General features: G+C 45.1%; 1 protein-coding gene across 1 annotated transcript in view; it reads right to left on the bottom strand.

Annotated features, from left to right (window-relative positions):
- Positions 1-24625, bottom strand: part of CNIH3 (cornichon family AMPA receptor auxiliary protein 3) — a 127240-nt gene that overhangs the window by 97701 nt on the left and 4914 nt on the right. The window lies entirely within an intron of this gene.

Below are 24625 nucleotides of genomic sequence, written 5' to 3'. Positions count from 1 at the left end.
TTACCTGAGGTCACACAGTAAGTAGCAGGATTCATGTCCAGATCTAGCTGATTCTAAAGCCTGATCCCTAAGTCCCCTTCACTGGACCCCAGAGGGGAAGGCAGAGGGAAGCTGGCTTCCTGGAGAGAGACTGAAGAAACCAGGCAGCCAAGTCTCTGAGAGTAAAACGGTTGTTTTACAGTTTGGGGTCTGGGATCTATAAAAACATAAGCTCTCCAGCTGAGACCACACCAACCATCTGTCCTGGTGTGCAGGGCAAGGAGTGGACACTAAGATAGTTGGACCTGATTAGTCTGTGGTCGCTCTTGATCCTTTGAAATAGGTCTCCAAGAAACCCATCTCTCCAGTGAGTCCAAGCTCACACAATTCATTGGGAGGGCCCAGACATATAGAAAAAAAGTGAGGCAACTTTGTCAAGGACACATTAGTAAATAGAAGGGTCGGGATTCAAACCCAGTCTGACCACAGAGCTGTCTCCCAAACTCTACACTTCGCAAAGGGCTTGGACTAACTGCCCAGAGTTATGCCAATTGTAAATGACTTCACAGTTCAGAGAGAACAGAGGCTGGGAGAGAGGAGAAAGTTGACAGGAGAGATGACCCTCAAACCACACCCGGAAGAGCAGGTCGGGTGGAGGGAAGTGAAGGGATGATGGGTGCCAACACACGTTATTTCATTTGTCAGTGAACAGGGCTGTTTGGCTATGAGTTAACACAGGCATGAGCTGATAAGAAAAGGTAGGTTTTGAAACAATTAAGTACACAGAAGAAGACATAGGTACTCAACTCAGGGACCTGGGTTTTAAAGAGCATTTTATGAATTTGACTCCAATGGCAAGAGAAGTGAAGGCAAAAATTAATGAATGGGACTACATCAGACTAAGAAGTTTTTGCTCAGCAAGAGAAACTGATAACAAAATAAACAGAAAGCCAACTAAATGGGAAATGATTTTTTCAAACGACAGCTCAGATAAGGGCCTAATATCCAAAATATACAAAGAACTCATAAAACTCAACAACAAACAAACAAACAATCCAATAAAAAAATGGGAAGAGGATATGAATAGACACTTCTCCCAGGAAGAAATACAAATGGCCAACAGATATATGAGAAGATGCTCATCTTCTTTAGCTATTAGAGAAATGCAAATCAAAACGGCAATGAGATACCACCTCACACCTGTTCGATTAGCTGTTATTAGCAAGTCAGGTAACAGCAAATGTTGGAGAGGCTGTGGAGAAAAAGGAACCCTCATACACTGTTGGTGGGAATGTAAAGTAGTACAACCATTATGGAAGAAAGTATGGTGGTTCCTCAAAAAACTGAAAATAGAACTACCTTATGACCCAGCAATCCCTCTACTGGGTATATATCCCAAAAACTCAGAAACATTGATACGTAAAGACACATGCAGCCCCATGTTTATTGCAGCATTGTTCACAGTGGCCAGGACATGGAAACAACCAAAAAGCCCATCAATAGACGACTGGATAAAGAAGATGTGGCACATATACACTATGGAATACTACTCAGCCATAAGAAATGATGACATCGGAACATTTACAGCAAAATGGTGGGATCTTGATAACATGATACGAAGCGAAATAAGTAAATCAGAAAAAAACAGGAACTGTATTATTCCATACGTAGGTGGGACATAATAGTGAAACTAAGAGACATTTATAAGAGTGTGGTGGTTATGGGGGGGAGGGGGGAATGGGAGAGGGATAGGGGGTGGGGAGGGGCACAAAGAAAACAAGATAGAAGGTGACAGAGGACAATCTGACTTTGGGTGGTGGGTATGCAACATAATTGAACGACAAGATAACCTGGACTTGTTATCTTTGAATATATGTATCCTGATTTATTGATGTCACCCCATTAAAAAAATAAAATTATATAAAAAAAAAAAAAAAAGAAAAGGTAGGTTTGGGGGCCTTGAATGCCAACCTGGATTAAATTCAAGAGAACGTAGGGTCTGCCTTTTCCAATCTGCCTCCCACATCACATTTCTGTGCGTGTAACTTTAGGGAAGAAGCTGTTTCTGCAGCAAGACCCCTAAAAACCTCACAGGAAAAATGCACAAATAAAGCGCCAGCAGTCCCACAGGCTTCAGACACAGTTATCACAAATTCAGCCAAGGCCCGTCACCTGGGAGAGGAGGGGAGGGACGGCCAAGGCTCCATGCTCACGGATAAGATGGAGACCAGTCACAGCGAGAGGGTAGGATGTCACAGGGGGAAACAGCCCAAGGAACCCAATCGTCCAAGAATCTTTTATAAGGTCATTTGGTGGAATTTGGGCTTCAATTATTATTTATCTATTTATTTAGCAAGCATTTATTCACGATCTACAGTAAGCCAAGTATTATGTTAGGATCTAAAAGCAAGTATGTTGATATCCTGGTAATTCTCAACCCTCCCAGCCAAACAGAAGGTCCCACTGACAAACCCTCACTTGGGAGGAACTAGAAAGCCCTTCCTGCTCCAGGGATTTCCTCAGGCAGCTGAGTGTGTGTGTGTGTGTGTGTGTGTGTGTGTGTGTGTGTGTGTGTGTGTGTGTGTGTGTTTTCTAGATTTAAATCGTTTCTGGGGCAGAAATATCACTTTAACCTACAGATCAGCCTTCAGAGATAAAAAGTGTTCAAACCCAGACCAAACCCTCCAGGATCAGCTTCGAGAAGATGCTGCAGCCTTCAGCTCAGCCAGGATGAAATCACAGTCGCTTTTTCCTGCACACGGAAAGGCATGTAGCTTCTAGTTCATGGAACCCCACGGAGTCCATCTCATCCAGGGAGACTAAACCATTACTTCGATTCAGCATGCAGAATGTGTTACACCTTTGAGTGCCCTTGAACCCAACGTGAACACAGAGATGCTGGGAATTCAGCGACCTTCTGTGGCACAGCCAGTGGATAGCAGATAGCAGAGTCCCTTAGAATTCTCCAATGGCCCTGACTAACGTCCAGGCAAAGGTGAGGTGAAAGCAGATCCCACCTTAGAAAAGGAAGCTTCGACTGGTGCACTTTGGGATTTCTCTGGACAGCAACGACTGTGCTCACTTAGCCCCTTACATCTCCAGAGCTTAGGTCTTTAATCAGTTCTCACAGAGATCTGGACAGTTGATCCCCTGTACAATGGCTCCAAAAAAAAGTGGGTCAGGAGAAGCTGGTGGCTTGGCCCAAGGCTTAATGCTAAATCATCCTCAGAGTTGAGAAAAGAAGTTTCTAAGGCCATAGGTTCCATAGCAGGAGAAGCCTGCCACTAAGATCCAAAAATCTCCTTTTTAGCTCCTAGAATCAGCCCCATCAAATTGGAGCTAAGAAATAAGTTGAGTGTTGCCTGGTGCTCCCAGGAAAATGAAATGAATGCAAAAAGCTAGTTAATTACTCAGGACATGTTGGCAGACACCTCTGCTTGTCAAATTCCTGGTTGTCTGAATGGTTATTTACATCTGAATTAATTTACACTGTGGGAGTTTTAACTACTATATATATATATTTAAGTAGCAGCAAAGATCCTGCCAGAAACTGTGCTATAGCCAAAAAATTACTCCCCTCTTCCCTAATTTATTCACAGACATAGGAGACCCTGACACAGAGCTGGGACTCCTGTACTTAGAGAGACCCTAAGTGGGAACTCTCACTCAGACATCAGAACCGGAGCCCCCGCCACCCTCCCGGATCCTCCTGGTCCCCTGTGCCTGCTCCCGACCTCACAGTCCTGTGATGTGCAGGTCTAAGGCAAGAGCCCTAAGAAAACCTGAAGTCTTTAAAACTTGAAAAAAAAAATGTGGAAGGTGATCGAAAGATACAAACTTCTGGTTATTGAATGAATAAGTTCTGGGGATGTAATGTGCACCATGGTGACTATTGTTAAGGGTACTGCACTGTACATTTAAAAGTTGTTAGGAAAGTAAATCTTGAAAGTTCTCAGCACAAGAAAAAGAATTTGTAATTATGTGAGATGATGGATGTTACTGTGATGTTATTGTGATGTTACTGTGGTGATCATTTTGCAATATGTACATATATATGATGTTGTACACCTTGGACTAATACAATGTCTTGTGTAATTATATCTCAATAAAACTAGAAAAATAATTTTAAAAGACTTGAAAGACACTGAGGAAAAATAAAGGAAAATGTTATTTATACAATTTGAATTTTTTTCATTCATTCAGTAAATATTTAATGAGATCAAACAAGGTGTCATGATTGTCTCATTAGGTCTTGGGGACACAGTCATTTGAAAATATATGACATCATCTCTATACCCACAAGGTGTTCATGTTCAGTGGAGGAAACAAACACAGAACATGGCAAATATTTAAGGGTAGAGTGGAACTGAGGTTGCCATTTATATACTAGAAGTCAAATATGCAAAAATTATAAAAATATTTTCTATTCTTATTTTGTGTTCAATCCCCAATGATAACACAAATCTTAAATCTTCCAATGAAAATCTGGGGCTTTTCTAAGTTAGAAACATTCCTTTCAGGTAAATATTCACTCACTTCCAAGTTCAAATTCCCTATCAGGTCTGCTTCTCCTTCCCAAAGGCGCTTGGGCTACATGCCCACTGGTGTACACGCTCAAGGTGGCATTGGGGTACAGGGGAAAACCTGGTATCCTAATGGCATCCGGCATGGATCTGTGGTCCACATGCTGTGCCCTGGCCTCTACTGCGGTGTCCTGATCTCTTCCAGAACCTGATGTCCTCCTCAGTGTCCGCCGCTGTGGCTGATCCCTCTTGGTGTTCTGATGTGCTGTGCCCCGAGGACAAAAGTCCTGGGTCTCTGGTTCTTCTCCATGGTGTCCTTTGTCCTGATGCCTAATCTTCTCTATCACCAGCTTTTTTCTTTATTAAGAGGAAGCAGGGAAACAGAGAGACAGATTCCTGCATGCACCCCAACCAGGATCCATCTGGAAAACCCTCTATGGAGCGATGCTCTGCCTGTCTGGGACACATTCCTCCATTGCTTGGCAACCAAACTATTTTAGCACCTGAGGTGAAGCCATGGACCCATCCTCAGTGCCCTAGGTCAACTTGCTTAAACCATTACAGCCATGGCTGTGGGTAGGGGAGAGAAGGAGAGACAAAGAGAGAGAAGGAGGGTGGAGAAAGAGGGATGGAGAAGCAGATAGTAGCTTCTCCTGTGTGCCCTGACTGAGAATCGAACCTGGAACTTCCACATGCCAGGACGATGGTCTACCGCTGAGCCAACCAGCCACGGCCTATCACCAGCTTCTTCAGCATACTGGCATTCCCACTCGGGCTATGAAAATCCTGAACTCTGTTGGCAGCATGCCTGGGGGTGGACAAGCAGGGGCACCGCCCAAAGCACCAGCACTGCCCCCACTGCGTTTACTTCCTGGGACCACCCTGACAAACTACCACAAACAGATGGCTTAAAACAACGGAAGTTCATTCTCTCACTGTTCTGGGAGCTTGAAATCTGAAATTAGGTGTGTAACGCCAGTGGCCGAGGCCAGGGAGGTCCACATTGGATTTGAGCAGTCAGTAGAGGAACTGCAGAGCCAGAAAGTGCAGGGCCATTCCCGTTTAATAGAGTCTCTCAACAGCCAAAGAGCAAACAGGCAGGGAAGCTGCTTCTCAGGCAAACAAACAGCAAAAAAATGACCCCTCACAGAGGTGGGCAGGCAGTCTGCCCTCCACCCTGAGGGTGAGCACCCAGAGCCTTACAGAGACTATACACATGTGGTCCTGCCACATCCTCATGCACTAACCAGGCAAAGTGCTTGCAGCTGGTAAACCAGTGAGCAAGCCAACAACATGTCACATCTTAGGACAAGCGGTGCAGGCCACCAGCCATGAAAACTGAGTACATCCAGTACACGGCTGGAGAAAAAAAAAAAAGATAAACAACCGTTAGAAATGTAGCAATATTTTCCACAGAACTCTATGTACCCAACGTCAAGAAAGCCCTACCCTAGAGACTTAGCTAAGAACAAGGTCAGCTAAATGCACCTCTCCCGCCCTTGTAAACGCTGCTTGCTTGCTCAGCCTAGATAGCCACCCTATAAAAAGGAGCCATTTTAGAAGCTCGGGGCTGCAGTGTTCCCTTGCATGGGTTGCCTGCAGTCCCTGAGCAGGTTTTCAATAAAACTTATAAAATTCACTTTGGGTTTGCTGTGGTCTGTCTCCTGGGATGTAACACATGGGGGCCCCAGCGAGATAGGCTGTGTAAGACCCCTCCTCACGGAGTGGGCTGCAGCAGATGTTGGTAGCTGGCCAGCCTCCAGCAGTTGCCGTTTGGAAACTGAATTTGGCTGATTCGAAACATTTGGAGTCTCGAGACTGTTTGGTAAGGAAGCTTCCTCTTTGAATATTTGGAAACAGAGCTCTAGTTAGAAAAGGGTGTAGTGGAGCAGGCGGGACGCCACCTGATTTCTCCCCACCCAGTCGGTCGGGGAACGCAGGACGCTGCCTTCTCCCTTTGGTTTTGGTTTAGAAGTTTTGTTTATTTTGTGTGCATATTTGGTTTGTTTGTCTGCTTCGCCCATTGCTTCCTCACAGGATTCCTTCAAGAGTCAAGGGCCATGGGTCGGGGGCAATCTGCTTCCCTAACGCCTCTTCAGTACTTGCTTGATAACTTTTCTGATTTCTCTCACAGGGCACGAGACTATGGGACTCCTGTTGATTCCGCCACGTTGCGGACTCTTTGTGAACTAGAATGGCCAACTTAAGAGCAGACTGGCCAAACCAAGGATTGCTAGACCCATAGAAAACATAGAGAGTTTAGCATACTATCACCAGCACCCACCTGCAGGCAGGTGGCACGGTCAGTATGCAGCCCAGTATAGCAGCAGAGATAGAGAAAGAAAAGGCAGCCAGGCTGCAGCTGGCTGCAGGAGAAGTGGCAGAGAAAAGGGAAAAAAAAAGAAGAAGCGGCAGGCTCCCCTCACAGTTTCAGGCACTTGCCCCTCCCCCTTGGGCACTGGGAATCCCAGGCACCCTGATTCCCTTTTTTTTTTTTGTATAACAAAGAAACTTCTTTCTTAGCTAAGGGACTACGCCACTGCTTAGTCAGGCAAAAGATAACAGTGCAGTAAGCTAGAGGTTATCATCACCTTGCTACAGCCCCTGCCCTTCTCTGCTTTGGCTCCAGGAAATCTCCGCCTCCATGTGGAGCCAGACCAGAGGAGAAGATTTTACAGGGTTACTATGTCCCTGAGAAAATTGAGGACCTTATGTAAACTAGAATACCCCACTGTTAAGAAAATAAGTTTATAAAATTGTGTGTTTTTTTTAGTTTACTACCCGACCCTTATAATGACTTAATGTTGTAAAGCTCTATAGGTCAAAAAGAGGGTTAGCATCTCTTTGCCAGCTGGGAAGCCACAAAATAGTAACATTTTAACCATTCCTTATTTTTCTCTGAAAAATCAGTAGTTCATTAGGAATAGTAGTTTATAATCTCTTATTGTAAATCATACTAAATTTGTACTAATAGTAAAGCATATGGAATTGTATAGTCTGTGTTGGGCAGATAAAATGTATTATGCTCACTTTGTTAAAGTGGTGCTGCCCACGTGGAGGCCGTTGCCCAGGTGATATTAATGTTTGTCTCTGTGGGCAGGCAGAATCCTTGTAGCCTGGGGCTTGGTTTTGGGATTAAGCCTTTCCCACCCGTTTTGATGTGGGGTGGTACAATCCAATCATGCCTCAGAGAAGTGACTTTGTATTAGAGACTTCCCTATTTTGTATATTGGATTAAGGGTTTGGCTTTCTACACTATAAAATGGGGATGGAGTGGGAGCTTGCGCTCTTGGTTCCTGAGGTTAGCATGAGAGAGCAGAGAGAGTAGAGCCAGCAGCGGGAGGAGGCCACGTGGAGGAGGCCAGGAAAAGCAGCCAAGATGGCGGAGTGCTGAGTGAGATGCCAGTTTGTACAGAGTTTGTATCTGGGATAAGGAAGGAGATGGGGAACTGAGGAGAATAAGGCTGGTGAGCTAGAAACCTTTGATTCTAGGAAACTCGGATAAGTCAGTGGCTTTGTGAGCACTGAATGTGATTGGGTTTTGGAGCCCAGTGTGTGTTTTTACTTGCCTGCCGGGTGCAAGCTAGGATTAAAGACTATGGCCCACCAGTTTATGGCTCCGTTGTTTCTTTACCGACTGTCCGAATCCAATGCGAACCTGCATGGGCCGGGCTGCTTTGATGGTGGCCCTGGCTGTGGATACTGGCTTTACAGTCTGTCAAATACAAAAACTTCCTTTTTGTACCAAGGATCTGTTGTTGTAAAAAAAAACACAAAACATTTTCTATGTTAGAAATGTATATGTTATTTCAACAGTCTTTTGTTAATTCTCCTTTTCATTTGCTATTTCATAGCCTGTGATGTTAAAATTTTAGGGGATATATAATAATTCAGTAATTGTTAATTGTTCAATGTTAGGTCACAAAACCCAGAGTAACAAATATTACTATTGATTGGCTTAATAGAAGAATTCTTAACATAATAGGTAGAAAGGAGAACTCTAGAAACATAATCCTGAACCTCCACTGATTTACCACCCTAGATCAAACTCAGACCCTCCACAGTCTCCAACCACCTACCACCACAGATCAAATCTTTTCTTTCCTCAGTCTAATAGGCTTCTTTAAATACAGGATTCCCAATTTTGCTCTCTTAGTCAAGCCCCTCAGTGAGATCTTCTGAGCATGGCTTTTAAGGTCTATAATGACCAAGGAAGTAACAGAAAAGGCAAATAAGGCCCAAAAGAAGTCAGGAAATACCAACTTTTGGCTCCAGTGCCCTAAGGGGCTTCATAGCATTTCATCAAGGCCCTACTTCAAGAGTGGAAAGAAAGGTCATTGAACTGAAGCCTGCCAGGCTTCCCAGCCCCACTGGTTGACACATCTGTGCTATGGAAAGGGGGACATGAGAAGGTAAGCTGCCCCCTTGCTCCATGGAGGGAGGGTTCAGTCTCTTCTAGCCCTGCTCCAGCTACCTGTGACCTGACCTTGCCCAGCGTGCTGGAAATTGCCACTGAAGGCCCAAGGACATCGTTCATGAGCCTAAGGTATTTCTTCCAAGTAGCAGATAAGCTAATCTCATTTCTTGTAAACACAAGGGCCATCTACTATGCCTTGCTTGAATATTTAAGTTTTATTTATCCCTCAAAGATCTCTACTGTGGGTATTGACAGTCTGATTTTATTGCTTTATTTAATGTTTAGTATCTCCTTTATTTCTCTTATCTCAATGCCCCATGCCTATTATAGGCTGGGACCTGCTGCTAATTCCAGCTAGAAGCAGTAGTCACTAGGACTTAAACTCTAACTACAAAGTGTAGAAATGTAACTCCCTTTCCCTAAGTACTTACAGGTTTTATAGGTTACTCAGAAAACTGTTCAAAGACTGTCCAAGAGGCACTTCTAGCAGTACACCACCCAAGGACTAACTCCCACGTAGATGAGTCCACACACCATGATCCTGACCACTCCCACTACTGCCAAGGTAGAAGGCATACCCGCCTGGGTCCACCGCAGCCGGCTGAAGCTTGCAGTCCCAGCAGAGACACCTTTGTGGACAGTGAGGACTGACCCCGCCAACCCTTGTAAGCTGACCCTGAGAAGGACAGCATGCCCTGTTTCAGCCACAAACCAGAAGTTAACTGGTCCACACATGGCTAATGCCTAGAGAAAAAAAACTAAGGACTCTTTTAATCAGGCTTTAGGAAAAAGGAAACTAGGATAAAAAGAAAGTCAACTTAATTGTCACTAAAGGTTAAAGATTTTTAAATCAAGAGTTCTGACTAGAAAGGAATTGTATGGTTTTGATAATAGAAGGTATAAGGTATAGAAATACTTTTGAAAGAAAAAGGAAAAGCAAGTTGTTATGAAGGTCAGTTATTTCTAGATAAGAAAGTACATAAAAATTAAAGGTTTATGTAAGTTGCAGAAGGTTTGTGCAAGTTGTAAGAAGCTAGTGCAGAGAAGAAAAATACAAGGCAGGACACGTTCCTTGTGTATCAGCCCTGCAGATATTGCAGGAAAGTAGTTTATTATCTTAAAACAGTGTGTGCTTGTGTACTTTTGCAAAAATATTGTACAAATGTGCTGAAAACATTGTAACCTTGTAGGTTTCACCTATAAATACCCCTCTCCCCCTGAGCTCATCACTGACCATTGTGAGAGGTGTAGTAGGCTGGTCAGTGTATAAAACCCAAATTGATTACATCAGTTTAGGGTCCAGTTCCAGTTTGTTGCAGTTGCACCACAGCATTTGTTCGAGAAAGAATAGATACTATAAGATTTAAGGTCTTAGCTCAGCCCTACCAGATTATACCCAGTTTGGATGAGCAATACCAAAGTTCAATGATTTGAACTAGTAAGAAGAAAACGGGGGAATGTGACATCTTAGGACAAGCGGTGCAGGCCACCAGCCATGAAAACTGAGTACATCCAGTACATGGTTGGAGAAAAAAAAAAAAAGATAAACAACCGTTAGAAATGTAGCAATATTTTCCACAGAACTCTATGTACCCAATGTCAAGGAAGCCCTACCCTAGAGACTTAGCTAAGAATAAGGTCAGCTAATCGTACCTCTCCCGTCCTTGTAAACGTTGCTTGCTTGCTCAGCCTAGATAGCCACCCTATAAAAAGGAGCCATTTTAGAAGCTCGGGGCTGCAGTGTTCCCTTGCGTGGGTTGCCTGCAGTCCCTGCGCAGGTTTTCAATAAAACTTATAAAATTCACTTTGGGTTTGCTGTGGTCTGTCTCCTGGGATGTAACACAACACAACTGCTTTCCCAACAAAGCATCACTAGGCTTGTTTCCCTTCCAAGTCTCTCCTGAAGAATCCTTCTGTATCTCCTCCAGTTTCCAGTTGCCCTTGGTGTTCCTTGGTTTGTGGCAGCATAAATCCAACCTCTGCCCACCCCTTCACATGGCATTCTCCCTGTGTCACTGTGTCCTCTCCCTTTCTATAAGGACACCAGTCATTGGATATAGGGCCTGCCTTAAATCCAGGATGTTTCACCCTGAGGTCCTTAACTATTCACATCTACAAAGTCCCTAATTCCAAATAGCATCACATTCTGAGGTTCTAAGTGAACACGAATTATGGGGAAAGGGGCACTACTCAACCCCCTACTCAAAATGCTCTCAAAACGGTCATGCCAAAATCCAGAAGACTTTCTCCAACAGACTCACAGCCTTCCAGGGATGCAGAATAGTTTCCCTCAAGTTTCCAGAGTCCCCAGGTCATCTGGGTGTTACAAGAGCCCCTTTAGAGGTTCCAGGTTCAGATCCTATAGGGAGAACCAGATCGTCCATGTGTAAACTTCCCTTTCTGCCCGACAAGGAAAAGTCTGCTTTTACTCTGCCACAAGGAATACTCTCTGAGTACTGTTGGTACTTCTGATCACCAAATGCTAGGGGGAGGGAGAGCTAGGGGGGATCGTGGGGATTTCCACACACCAAGCAATTCTGTGACACCCACTGGGTTAGTTCTGATGCTGTCTACCTAAAGATAGTGTCAAATCCCATAAGACCCCCCAACTTGAGACACCAATCACAAGTCCAGGTTGTTACCTATGCTTCTGATCAACTGACTACACAGAAAGCCCAGGTTCCAACCCCTCTCCATGGGTTTGATTAATTGACTAGAGTAGCACATTGAACACAGGAAACCAGTTTACTCACTAGACTACTGGTTTGTTACAGAGGATAATAAAGGAGACAAGTGAACAGTCAGATGAAGACGTACAAAGGGCGAGGTCCAGAGGATCCCCGAGCACAGGATCTTCTTCCCCAGGGAGTCTGGGCAAACCAACCTCCTGGAATGTGAATGTCTTCTGGTTAACCAGTGAGGAAGATCTCCGAGCCTAGCCCTTTTGGATTTTTCTGGAGGCTTCATGACCTAGACATGATTGATTACATCACTGACCATCGATTGTTGAACTCATCTCCAGCCCTCTCCCATCACAGAGGTGGGGAGGGGGCACTGCAAATTCCAATCCACCAATCATGATTGGTTCCCTGGCAACCAACCTTCATCCTTAAGTTACCTAGGGGCTTTCCAGAGTCACCTCATTAACATAAACTCAAGGGTGGTTGAAAAGGGCTTGCTGTGAACAATAAGACATTCATTTCACCTTCATGACTTAGAAGCTATTTCAGGAACTAAGAACAACAACAACAAAAAAGAACAAATATTATAACAAAAGATGTTCCCATTGTTCTTAGCACTCAGGAAATGCCAAAGGTTTGGGGAGCCATGAGGCAGAAACTGTGGATGAAGACCAAATGTATATGCCTTATCATAAATCACAGTCTCACACCACACCTTTCCCCACCCTCCCTCAAGCCACTGGTTCCTGTGTGAGAACTGGAAACTGGGACTTTCAGGACTGAGAGAGCTGTGCTCTGGATTGACTCTGCCAGCACACTACCTGGAGCAGCCCACTGTGCAGGCTGCAGAGCACATATGTGGTCCCCTGAAGGGACTGTGTCGTATGCATCTCTATTCACAACATCAGCATCACACCTGGCATATGGCAGGTGCTCATTCTGTGTGTGTTGAATGACTGTGGGGGTCTGGAAGGCTTCAGGATAGAGGTGACATTGAGTCAGGCTTTGGAAAATAAATGAGTAGGATTCTGACTGAGGGAAACGGGCAAGAAAGGCATAATAAGCAAAGAGCGAAAGAACAAAGGCATGGAGGTGTGAAAGAGCGGCATCTTCAGGAATGGGGAGCCCGGCCAGGTAAACTGAGGCAACCACTAACGGGCTTGAGTGATATGCTGGGGAACTGGGCTTTTAATAGGAAGGAAGTAGACAGAGGTGACTTAGGCTGAAAACAGTGTGCTTCTGGGGTTGTTCATACAAATTTACACTTTATTGGTTGGTGCCAGGTGAGGGGGGAAGCCAGCATGGCTGGGGTTCTTCCCCAACCTTTTGAGACTGATATTAGCAGCTATAACTGCATCCTTCCCATTCCCAAACATGTCCCTTGGTCTTATCTTCATAGGCCTCATGCTGAGCCAGCCCACACTGGCGTTTCTGAGGCCCCCATGTTCTTATCTGACACCAAGGCTAAGGAAAACACCACACAGTCAGTCAATGGGGCCACAAACTAGAAATACTCCAAAGAAACGCATGTCACTACCAAGAAATGTTTCTTTTTTTTTTTTCAAAATGGTCACTGCTAATCAAAATGCTGAATCATGTAGCAAAAAAAAAAAATCAAATGATAAGTATGTCTGTTCATCAGATTTGAGTTTTGCAATCCTAATGACTGAATGTGAATATTTTTACCCGTCTTTGTTCTATGACAAAAAGGATCAGCTTCCCAAAAAGGAAAGGTCTACATCAGCACATTCTCTTTGCCTTTTAATGAAACATTGTTTGTTCTGGCATAAAGGGTTTATGATAGAACCAGTTATTATTTTCTAGTCCCCAAAGAAGAATTAGATCCAGTTTGTTCAGGACCAGGAAGTCCCTTGCTATCGTCATGATCACGAGGCACAACACTGTCTCTGAGTCTCCTGTTATCCTAGGGATGTTCAAGGACAAATTAGATGTGTAGTGTTTATGGGGACTATGCACCTCTATGCAGTAGAAACTTGGGGATATTTTTCTGATGCCTTTTTAAAAATTGTCCACTAAGATCATAAAGAATTGTGGCATTGTCTCCCAGGAAAGGGTTATACATGAGGTTAACACAGTTACAAATGAGTTGGAGAGCCCAGCACATGCTCATGCAGACGGGGCATGGGATAGACGGCAGGAGATGGTTCAGATCACCACATGCATTAGAGCAGGGCATGCTCTAATACCAAGTCACATCCTCCTTATTCTCTTACAAAGTCTTTTCAAAGTGAAACCTCCCTTTCCATTTCCATTGCCACTGCCCTGAATCCATGCTTCATGACATTAAAAGTAAGCTATTGCAATCACCTCCCGTTTCAGGGTTTTTAACAAGGGAATGCAACACAATTGCTGAAGAGTGTTTTCCGAATGTGGATTTCCTGGGCTCCACACCAGACCTCCGGAATTAGAACCTCCAATCGTGGGGCCCCAGCTCTGGCAGTTAAAATGCTCCGTGGGCGATTCTGAAGTGCACCTCTAAGTAGGAATCACTTAACCCAGTGGTTCTCAAAGTGTGCGCCACTTTGAGAAGATTTCCAAGTGTACCCTATGGTATTCCAGAGAAATATGTGCCTGTTGGGGACCAAAGAACCAACAGGGTTTTTGGAGTTTAGATTTTTGGGGGACAGAGGTGTGGGGAATTGGCTGTAAGCTGACATTCTGCCCAACCCCCCACCTCACTTGCCTGATTAGGTTGCAAAAGGCTGTTAAGCTGTGGTGCTGGATTGTTTATACTACCCCCCATGTTCCCCAGAAAGACTGGAGGCAAGTTTCTTCTACCCTTTGTTTGGTGTAAAGTTAAGATGATATGTATGGTGGGGGTTTTCTGTGCTCAACACAATTAAGAGTAAAAAGAGGGGAATTCTTCAATGTATTGACAAGGAAATGAGAGTTTGCCTTTCAAATATATGCCCAAACATTTGCGCGGGACCTGCCGAATTTACTAAATCTTACTAAGAATGTATCTATATATATATAAAAAGATAACTTTTTTCATTTTTTTAAATCTTTTTAACTCTTCTTTTTTATGAATTCTAAAAAGCATAACTCAAAAAATGTAACAAAAATGTTTTTTAATGTCAGAATAAATTTATTTTGTTTACCATAAAAGCACACTTGGACTTTATATTTTTTTCTTTAATATTTGACTTAATTATTATAATATATTTCTCAGAAATTTGTATATAGTGAGCCTACAATTACTTGTAGGATTTTAAATGCGCCCTGACTTCAAAAAGTTTGAGAACCACTGACTTAACCAAACGACCTGGTCTCTAAACTCACCTCCACCATTCCATATACTCCCCCAGTTAGCCTCCCAAAAGCATCTCTTCGATAATATCCAACATCATCAGACATTCCCAATAACGTTGGTACTGGCCCACTGATCCCCATGTGCAATTCAGATCTGACCCCTCACTCTTCTGCAGCTTGGCCACACTGCTGCACTGCCTGGCTGGCATTTCCACCCTTGGGCTGAGACTCATGCCGTCCCTTTGCCTGGCATGTCCCCCCTCACCCCAAGCCCCATATGAATCACTCCCTAGCAAATATGCCCAGCCCTCCAAGACTTGCCTCAAGTCCTGCCCCCAGAAAGCCTCCTGTGGTTGCTCATGACTTTGTAACTGCCAGAAAGCCTCCCTCTGTCCTTGGATTCTCACAGCACATTGTGTGTGCCTGGGGAAGATAAACACACAGTCTAGTGGTGGGGGAAATGTCTAAAAGCACAGACTCAAGTGACCCAGAGCAATTTTTTAGAGTTTAATGCTTTTAAAAATGTATGTGTGTGATTTTTCTTTTTTACTTCTCCACAATCTCTCTATGGAGACCACCGATCCACCAGAAATGGAGAGTGTCCTATTTATTGTCACCCCTGTAGACCCCCATGATGCATCAGTTGAAATGATATGGGTGAGTAGCACAGAGAGAAGGGACTCAATAAAGATGTTTGAGATAATGAATAGATCAATGAAAACATAAAGTCAAATTTTTCTCAGCTCCACTGTTGAAGGCAGTGTAGGCACAGGACAGCTTCACAACTTCCAAGTTTGGAGACCTGACCATCTCAGTAACCAGAAAAACAAGGTCCCCTGCTGAGCAGGACTCATCCTCCTCAGAAGTCCTCTGCAATACCTTCTGGTTCCTACACATGTCATTTGGGGCATCCCACCCTGACCTCAACAGGCTTCTCAAAATATGCCTTCCAAACACATACTCCCTCTCTCCAAGGGGAACTGGGAGAATACATTTCCTCCCCTTTCATGACTTACAGATGCAAGAAAGAAACCTGGCGATGGTTCATCCAAGTATTTGCACCCGGATATTTCAAGATCCATCACCACTCTTTCAGATTAAAAACTAGTTGGTAGCTATGGCAGGACGAAAAAAAGTGTCATGATTTGTTCTGTTCTGTTTTCATGTACCATGCTTGTCACAACCAAACCCTACAAAAGGAAGCCTGGACACATCCGTCTCTACCTGTATTTTAGAGGCAAATGCAAATATTTGTCTCTAAAACTTTATGTTAACACACAACATACCTTAAGCCTGGCCATCTGTGGCTATCCACCGCTATAAAGGGTGGTTAAAAGAAAGAAACAACCCAGGAACAGTGGGGGGGGGGCACAAAGAGAGAGGATACAGGGCACCACAGGCTCTTGGCATATTAAAGCAGAACAGCCGCACCGTGTGTTAACGTTACGAATGAAAACTCACAGATCACCAGGGAAGAGCCAGTTTTTCAAATTCTCCCATGTCCCCTCTGCCCAACTTTTTTTTATTAAGTGAGAGGAGGGGAGGCAGAGAGACAGACTCTTGCATGTGCCCCGACTGGGATCCACTCAAGTGAGCCCCCTACAGGCTCTGCCCATCTGGGTTCGTCCTCACAACTGAGCTATTTTTAGCACCTGAGACAGAGGCCATGGAACCATCCTCAGCACCTGGGGCCAACTTTGGCTTGAACCAATTGAGCCATGACTGCGGGATGGAAAGCAAGAGAGAGAGAGAGAGAGAGAGAGAGAGTGAAGTAGCAGGTGGTTGCTTCTCCTAACCAGAAATCAAACCCGGGATATACATACGCCAGGCTGATGTTCTACCACTGAGCCAACTGGCCAGGGCCTGTTGATGTCAGTCTTCTTCCTGTTTTGTGCACATACGCCCCATCGTCTGCATTGATAAGTGTCCCATGTTACTGCTGGCACACACAGCCTGAGTCCAAAGATGTCAGCAGGTGTCCAGGACAAGCTGTTCCAGCTACCGCCGGTCTGGGCTGATGGAGCCTGTATCCCATTGCAGTTTGGATACGAACAGTCTGTCTCTCGAATTCTAGGTTTATAAGTGACTCAAATGTTATCCCTAAAGATCCTTAGCAAAGCAGATGAGCTAAATATGACCTGAACAAGTCATCTTCCAAGAAAAGAAAAATGATGCCTGTCACCCTTAAAAGGCTAACCAGTAAATAACAAAATCATGGGCTCATAAGAAAGACGACTCTTTTTGTCCCCATGCTGCAAACAAATCATAACACTGTTTTGTTTTGTTTTGTTTTTTTGTTGGTTTTTTTTTTTTGGTATTTTTCTGAAGCTGGAAACAGGGAGGCAGTCAGACAGACTTCCTCATGCGCCCGACCGGGATCCACCCGGCACACCCACCAGGGAGCGATGCTCTGCCCATCCGGGGCATCGCTCTGTTGGGACCAGAGTCACTCTAGCGCCTGGGGCAGAGGCCAAGGAGCCATCCCCAGCGTCCAGGCCATCTTTTGCTCCAGTGGAGCCTCGGCTGCGGGAGGGGAAGAGAGAGACAGAGAGGAAGGAGGGGGGTGGGGTGGAGAAGCAGATGGGCACCTCTCCTGTGTGCCCTGGCCAGGAATCGAACCCGGGACTTCTGCACGCCAGGCCGATGCTCTACCACTGAGCCAACCGGCCAGGGCCCATAACACTGTTTTTACAAGAAGAGTGCAATTTACTTCTCTTATATCTTCATGTTGGGAGGTCATTTCAGGCTTTGGACTTAGCCCAGTCTCAAAAGCAATGAGCATTTTGCTATGTGTCTGATTATTATTTGTACTAGATTAACTAGCAGAGAGTAAAGACCTGTGAAATTTGGACCCCAAACTGAAGGATGCTATATGAGGATTGGGAGGGAGTACAAACACTAGAGAATGATTTCCAGTCATTTCCCTATGAAGATGGCCTTTTGCTTTCAAGAAATGTTAGGGCTTTGGTTAAAGATGGAAGACTAAACACAATCAGCAGCCTCTGCTCCTTCAAAAAAGCCCCACAGAAATGGAAAAGAGACGTGTGGTCAGGCTAAACCCCTGGATCAGAGAGAACAGGATAAGACAACCACGCAGTGATAGGAACTAGAGAGCTGATGGATGAGTGGTGGCCAATGTGAGGACCTAAGAGGCTGGACCCCGGATCAGCTCCAGGCACCTCTGGGAATGGAGACAGAGTGGGGGCTGAGCACAGGATCTGACTGAGCATTCATGTGAGAGACAGGAGCCCCCACCCCTACCCTACATTCCCCGAGCACCACCTTGGCTAAGACCAGAGGCTTACTCTCCAGAAGGGGCAGAAAAGCAGGACACTAGGGACAGCTGAGGCTAGGGACAGCATTTAAAAGATATGAAGGGGGGTGAGCCAAAGGTTTACACTCTGAATTTTGAGGCAGCACCACCTTCTCCTCGTGCCTACTTCCAACGCCTTCTGGGTGCTGGTGGTCAGATTTTTACCCCTTAGAAGCCCAAAGGGGCCTGCCTTGTCTAGAGCCCAGGGAGTCTCTACAATTTACAAAGAATTCCTACAAATCTATATGAAAAAGGCATAGATCCCAATAGAAAAATGTTTGGCGAAACACTTGAACTGGCTTTTCACAGAAGAAGAAGTATAAAAAGCCACAGCCAAATGAAAACATACTCCACCTCATTTGTAATCAGGGAAAAGCAAAATTAAAACCAGAGTGGAGTACTATTTCACACCTACTAGACTGGCAAAAGTTCAAAGGTGTGACAAAATCGAGTGCTGGCTATGATGCAGTGAAACCAGAACACTTACAGTATACACAGCTGGTGGCGATGGGGGTATAAATTGGTACAAACACTTGGAAAACCATTTGGAATTATCTAGTAAGAGTGAAGGTGCACACAGCCTGTGACCCAGCCGTTCCGCAACTAGGATCATACCTTTGAAATTCTGACCACGTGCATCAGGGACATATATGAGAATAAATTACAGAAATGGAAGCAATCCAAACATCCAACCATATTAAAACAAATAGATAGGCTGCAGCGTATTCCTACAATCCAACACAGCATAAGAGAGGCCAGGAGTCAGTCACAGTGGCAAGCTGCAGCATGGACAATGTCACAAGCAAACATTTCACTGAAAAATGCAAGTTGTGCAGAATACATACAGTATGACTCCATTTCTATCAAATGCAAAAACATGCAAAACTACATGTTTTGGGATATAATGAAAGGTAAGAAAAAAAAGCATTTTTTAAAAGAAAGCAAAAGTGGTAAACACAAAATTTAAGAGACTGGCTACCTTCCAGGAAGGAGGAGGATGGGCTTTCAAAGGTGAAGCTGAACACAGGTGTTTTCTCTCTGGTAATTCTGTCCATGTCACATGTGTTTCATGAATATCCTTTTGAAGCCATTCAATATTTAATCAAAACAATTAAATGAGATGATGACTAAGTACAGGACACAGTGCAGCAGGTAGCATATGGTGGGGTGCCCATTCTTCTAATTCTTTTCATTCTTGTTTCACTAGAAATATTTTAGAACACATTTGAGCAAAACTGGACAGTGGCTTTCCTGCAACTCCAGCAGTTGCTGGTAGACTGAAGAATGCCCCAGGATCGGGTTCCAGGTCTGCGCAAAGTCAAGGACTAACACGTCTCTGCCGCAACTGGCTCTCCACCTGCCAACACCCCACCCCTGTCATTTAGGCCAACTTTATTAAAAATAAACATCTAATGGGTTTCACAGTGATTTCTTTTTATTAATAGAAAATGCCTTTTGGGAACCCGTTCTGAGAGAAGCCACAGCCCGGTGATGGAGGATATAAAAGTCGAGGCACAGGGGACACCTGCAAGCCAGCGCACGCTGTCCCACCTGGGGGATTCCATCATTACTGGGACTCTAACAGGCAAACAAGGAGTAGAGATAATGGCTTGCTCACTGCCTGCCTTGGATTATCCTCTGGTCCAAACGTTATAAATCCCTAAATCAATTTGAAAGCATCTGTCACATGAAAGGACCCCACACCAAAAACAGCTGCCGATAATGCTGACATTCCAGCAATAAAGGCTCTGATGCTGGTCTTCCCCCTACAGCTTTGCTTTTCTCTATCTAGAACCAGATTGCAGTTTGGGGGGAAAAACAAACACGTGTGCAAGGTTTTATTATTTCATCCAAATAGCCTTCAGAGAAGGGGCACCTAGGTACGATACAGAAAAGAACAGTGGAGATTTCTGAGTTAATTAAAACAAAGAGGACGAGAAAACAGGCCAGGCAAGGGCTGTGTTCCCACTGCTGGTTGGAAGAGGGGGGGGAGGGAATGAGGGAACTGAGGAAAAGAAGATGGGCTGGCCAGACCCCAGCCATGTCAGGGCAGCAAAGGACAACAGAGAGGGTCCATTCATTCACTCAGTGATTGAGCACCTACTGTATGCTGGGGAAAACAAGCACAGTCCCTGGCTCGTGGAGAAGACAGCTTAGTAAGGGAAAGAAAGAAGCAAATGTGACAAATAGTGTGACAAAATAAGCAGGGGCAGCTGCAAGAGCACACAGCACCAGGTCCCGGGGAGCAAGTACTCCTCAGACTCCAAAGAGGAGGTGGGGTTCACCACACACAGTGGGGTTGGGGGAACAAGGGGCAGAAAGCCCCAGGCTGGCAAACAGCAGGTGTGGAGGCTCAGGGACAAACACAGTGCACAGGAGAAGGACACTAGATCGAAAGGCCTAGAGCAAAGAATGCAAGAAGGGCAGCACTGGGCTCACACTCCCCACAACTTACACCCACTGGACAAGCCCAGGAGATGCTCACTCAGCCTGTCCCTAAGAGCAGAGCCTCACGACTCACACACCGTGCCTATATTTTCCACCTTGGGTGCAGAGGTGACACAGGTTAGGAGGTACGCCTGGGACACTGGAACATGGCAGTGACTCAGGCACGCAGCTGGACAATAAAAACTGAAATCACAATTCCGAGACTTGTTTAAGATTTCTGCAGGAAAAAATATTTGCACCAAGTTCCCTTTTGCACATACACATACACTCAGGCCTGGTGCTCCTAAAACTCCCCTGTCGAATGCTAAGAGGAGTTTCTAAGCATTGCAAAATCATTCTGGGGTATGGTTATCAGTTTTATAGCCTGCCTATTGTTATTGGAAAACGTCTGATGAATTAAATCAACTGGACTTCCCAGTTCCAAATCTGCTCACACACAGCCTTGGGGGCATATGTAACGTGAGACTCAAGCGGGCTCCGATGCAGAGTGGTGAGCGCTCTGTGCCCACCACTTGTTTAGTCTGGAATCATCCACCCTCCCCGTGCAGCCCCACAGCTGCTGCAGCCAGACACCAGACAGGAATGGGCTGAGCCATACCCATCCAGGCAATGACATATGTCTTTTTCAACTCCAATGATTCCTTCTGGTACACAGAGGCATCCTGGTGTGAGGCCTGTCCAGGTGTGTGGACCAGGCAGCAGGTGGGATGCAGTGAGGTGTGTGGTGAGGTGACTCTGCATCTGGTGCAGAGAAGAAAGGGCCTGAGACTCCCCACCCCACCCCCCCTTAACTCCAGACTTTCCACAGCAAAGCAAGTGGTAAAGTCTCCTTTCAAATCTATGCAACCCCTCTGGTTACATGGGTCCACTTTTATGACATTTTACCCTCTTCCTATTAGTCCTTCACATTCATTTTGGCCTGATCTATGAGGGTAAAAATGCTGGGTTGTCAGGAACAGGCACCGAGAGTGAGAAACAGAGAAAATTTATACTGTGGTTTGTCTTGAGGTCTCTACAAGACCCTGGCCAGAGACGGTCTTGATAGAAATAATAATGGATTCTTTCCCTAAAAATAACTAATGTTATGGTGAAAACTAACCAGGGTATGTTCCAAACTGGTAGTGACTGTTTCTTCTCCCACTGTGGGCCACCAGTGCCTTGCACGTAGCAGGCATTTGCAAACATTTATTGATGCTGGATCATGGCTAATAGGTAGCAGTTGGTGTGTGAAGAAAAGGAAGTTTCAGGAAGAAAAGACCTAGAAGCACAGGCACAGACTACCCCGTACAGGGTACACGTCACCATGTGACCGCTCAAGGGGGTTCACTTCATGAAATCAAACATAAATCTGACTCCCATCCCATGGACCCTTTCAATGTGGGAACCTATTCCTCTCTAAGATCCCACCTGGGGATTCCTGTTCGAAAAACATATATTCATTTTATAGAGGTTTTGTTTGAGACTACACCCTCTCTGTGGGAAGACAACATTCACCAGTAGAGACTTAGGAGGACCAGATGGCTGGTAAGCGAGAGGCTATTCTTAATCCAGGGCCAACGGGAAAGCTGAAAGCCAGAGCCCAAATTTAGTTTGAAACCTGGTACCCAACAAGATAAAGTTAGAAACTCCCTTGAACCATCTGGCTCCTTTAAATAAATACCTGTCTGTCCAATCCTAGAATGGAAAAGAAGCTTCAAAGTCTAGCTCCCTTTCCAGACACAACATCTGCGCGATGGATAGCGCCTAGCAGCCAAGGGAGGTGCTGAGTATGGGTGAGCGGGCTGAGCCCAGGTTAATGGCTCCCAATCCGAAGATTCTTAAAGGTTCTTTGGAATTTTTCTGATTCCACACCTCTTGCACTCTTTTTTTCCTTCCACCAAACTATTTTGTAATTACCTTACCTGTGGCTAGAATGAACACACACACACACACACACACACACACACACACAGAGTATGTATCCCTATCTAAAATGTTTCAATGCTCCACCTCCTTGACACAATGGTTTTGTCCTGATCTTAGAGCCATCTTCAACCTCACCCCTCCCCTGCCCTCCACACTGCCAGGCACAAGTTTCCATTCATTATTCTTTCAGGAAGTCCTTCAATCTAGTCTCCTTATCCATTCTCTTTTGCCCTGAACTTAGCCCTGTGTCACCTTGACACTGAAGTAGGACTCTCTCTCTTACTCTAGGATCTACCCACTCTAGGTCTGTTCAGGTCCTCCAAGAAGCAGATGCCAAAACAGGAGTTGATATGCAAGATGTTGGCTGAGGTAGAGGGCAATTGAGGGGAGTGTCTGTGAAGGATAAAGAGAGAGGGAGCAGGAGGGGGCAGGGAGAGCCTTCAGACCCAATGCAGGTCTGACACCTGTGATAGGTGGAAGGGAGATTGCGTAGGAAGAGCCTCAGTCCTGATAGAATCTCAGTTGACAGATGGGTGATCTCCAAGCAAAGGTCAGCACTGGATGAGTCCCATGTGGGGAGGGAATGGTCCAGCTTTAGTACCCTCGCCATGCTCAGTCATTGACAGGGGACGGACCAGGGGAAGTGTGGCCTCAGCATCGATATCTGAGTAATACATGAGGGAAAAAAACTAAAACCCAACTTCCTGTCACGCCATTCACAAAACTCAGTCCCAGGTGGACTGTAAAACTAGAATAAATTTAAAAGAAAAGGCAGCTTTTATAAAATGATGCAGAAGAATGCATTTATGACCAACAAAGGAAACCTCCAAACCTTAAAGGAAAAGAGAGATTGGTTGGAATAATATATATATAATTAGCAAATTTTATTTTCTAATAAAATAGAGAAGCATCAATCATTAGTTTTTCATTGCGACACCTTACTTGTTCATTGATTGCTTTCTCTATGTGCCTTGACCGTGGGGCTACAGCAGACCGAATAACTTCTTGCTCAAGCCAGTGACCTTGGGTCCAAGCTGGTGAGCTTTGCTCAAACCAGATGAGCCCGTGCTCAAGCTGGTGACCTCGGGGTCTCATACCTGGGTCCTCTGCATGCCAGTCTGACGCTCTATCCACTGTGCCACCGCCTGGTCAGGCAGTTGGAATAATTTTAATTGAGAACTTTCAGTTATCAAAATCAAGAACTTTTGTTTTGACAAGTAGAAGAGTATAAAAAGACAAATCAGAGTGAGAGAACATAGTTTTAACACATATAACTAATGAGGGGGCTCATAACCAGACTATATATTGAAGAAAAAAAAAGCTTATACAACAATTCCACAAAGGAAAATACACAAATGACAAATGAACTATGAGAAGGTTCTCAGTGCTATTAAATCATGAGGGAAGGCCCTGGCTGGTTGGCTCAGCGGTAGAGCGTCGGCCTGGCGTGCGGGGGATCCGGGTTCGATTCCCGGCCAGGGCATATAGGAGAAGCGCCCATTTGCTTCTCCACCCCCCCCTCCTTCCTCTCTGTCTCTCTCTTCCCCTCCCGCAGCCAAGGCTCCATTGGAGCAAAGATGGCCCGGGCGCTGGGGATGGCTCCTTGGCCTCTGCCCCAGGCGCTAGAGTGGCTCTGGTCACGGCAGAGCGATGCCCCGGAGGGACAGAGCATCGCCCCCTGGTGGGCAGAGCGTCGCCCCTGGTGGGCGTGCCGGGTGGATACCGGTCAGGCGCATGCGGGAATCTGTCTGACTGTCTCTCCCCGTTTCCAGCTTCAGAAAGAAAAAAAATAAAAAATTAAAAAAAATTTAAAAAAAATCATGAGGGAAAACACATTAAAACTACAATGAGATATCACTAAACACTCACCTGCATGGTTAAAATTCAACAGTCAGAGAACAGCAAGTTCTGGGAAGAATGTGGAGCAACAGAAGTCCTGTGTGTTACTGATGGGGGTGTAAATGGTTCGATCATTTTGGAAACTTGTTTCCAAGATGACTACCATGTTCTCCCTGTGACCCAGAAATTCTACTCCTAAATATGGAAGTACCTAGAAGGGGCATTACATAGTACATAATATATATAC

The sequence above is a fragment of the Saccopteryx leptura genome, chromosome 1 (genome assembly GCF_036850995.1).
Source record: "Saccopteryx leptura isolate mSacLep1 chromosome 1, mSacLep1_pri_phased_curated, whole genome shotgun sequence".
Taxonomy (NCBI): Eukaryota; Metazoa; Chordata; class Mammalia; order Chiroptera; family Emballonuridae; genus Saccopteryx; species Saccopteryx leptura.
The sequence above is the reverse complement of the archived record's forward strand: the minus strand, read 5'-3'. Positions and strand labels throughout refer to the sequence as shown.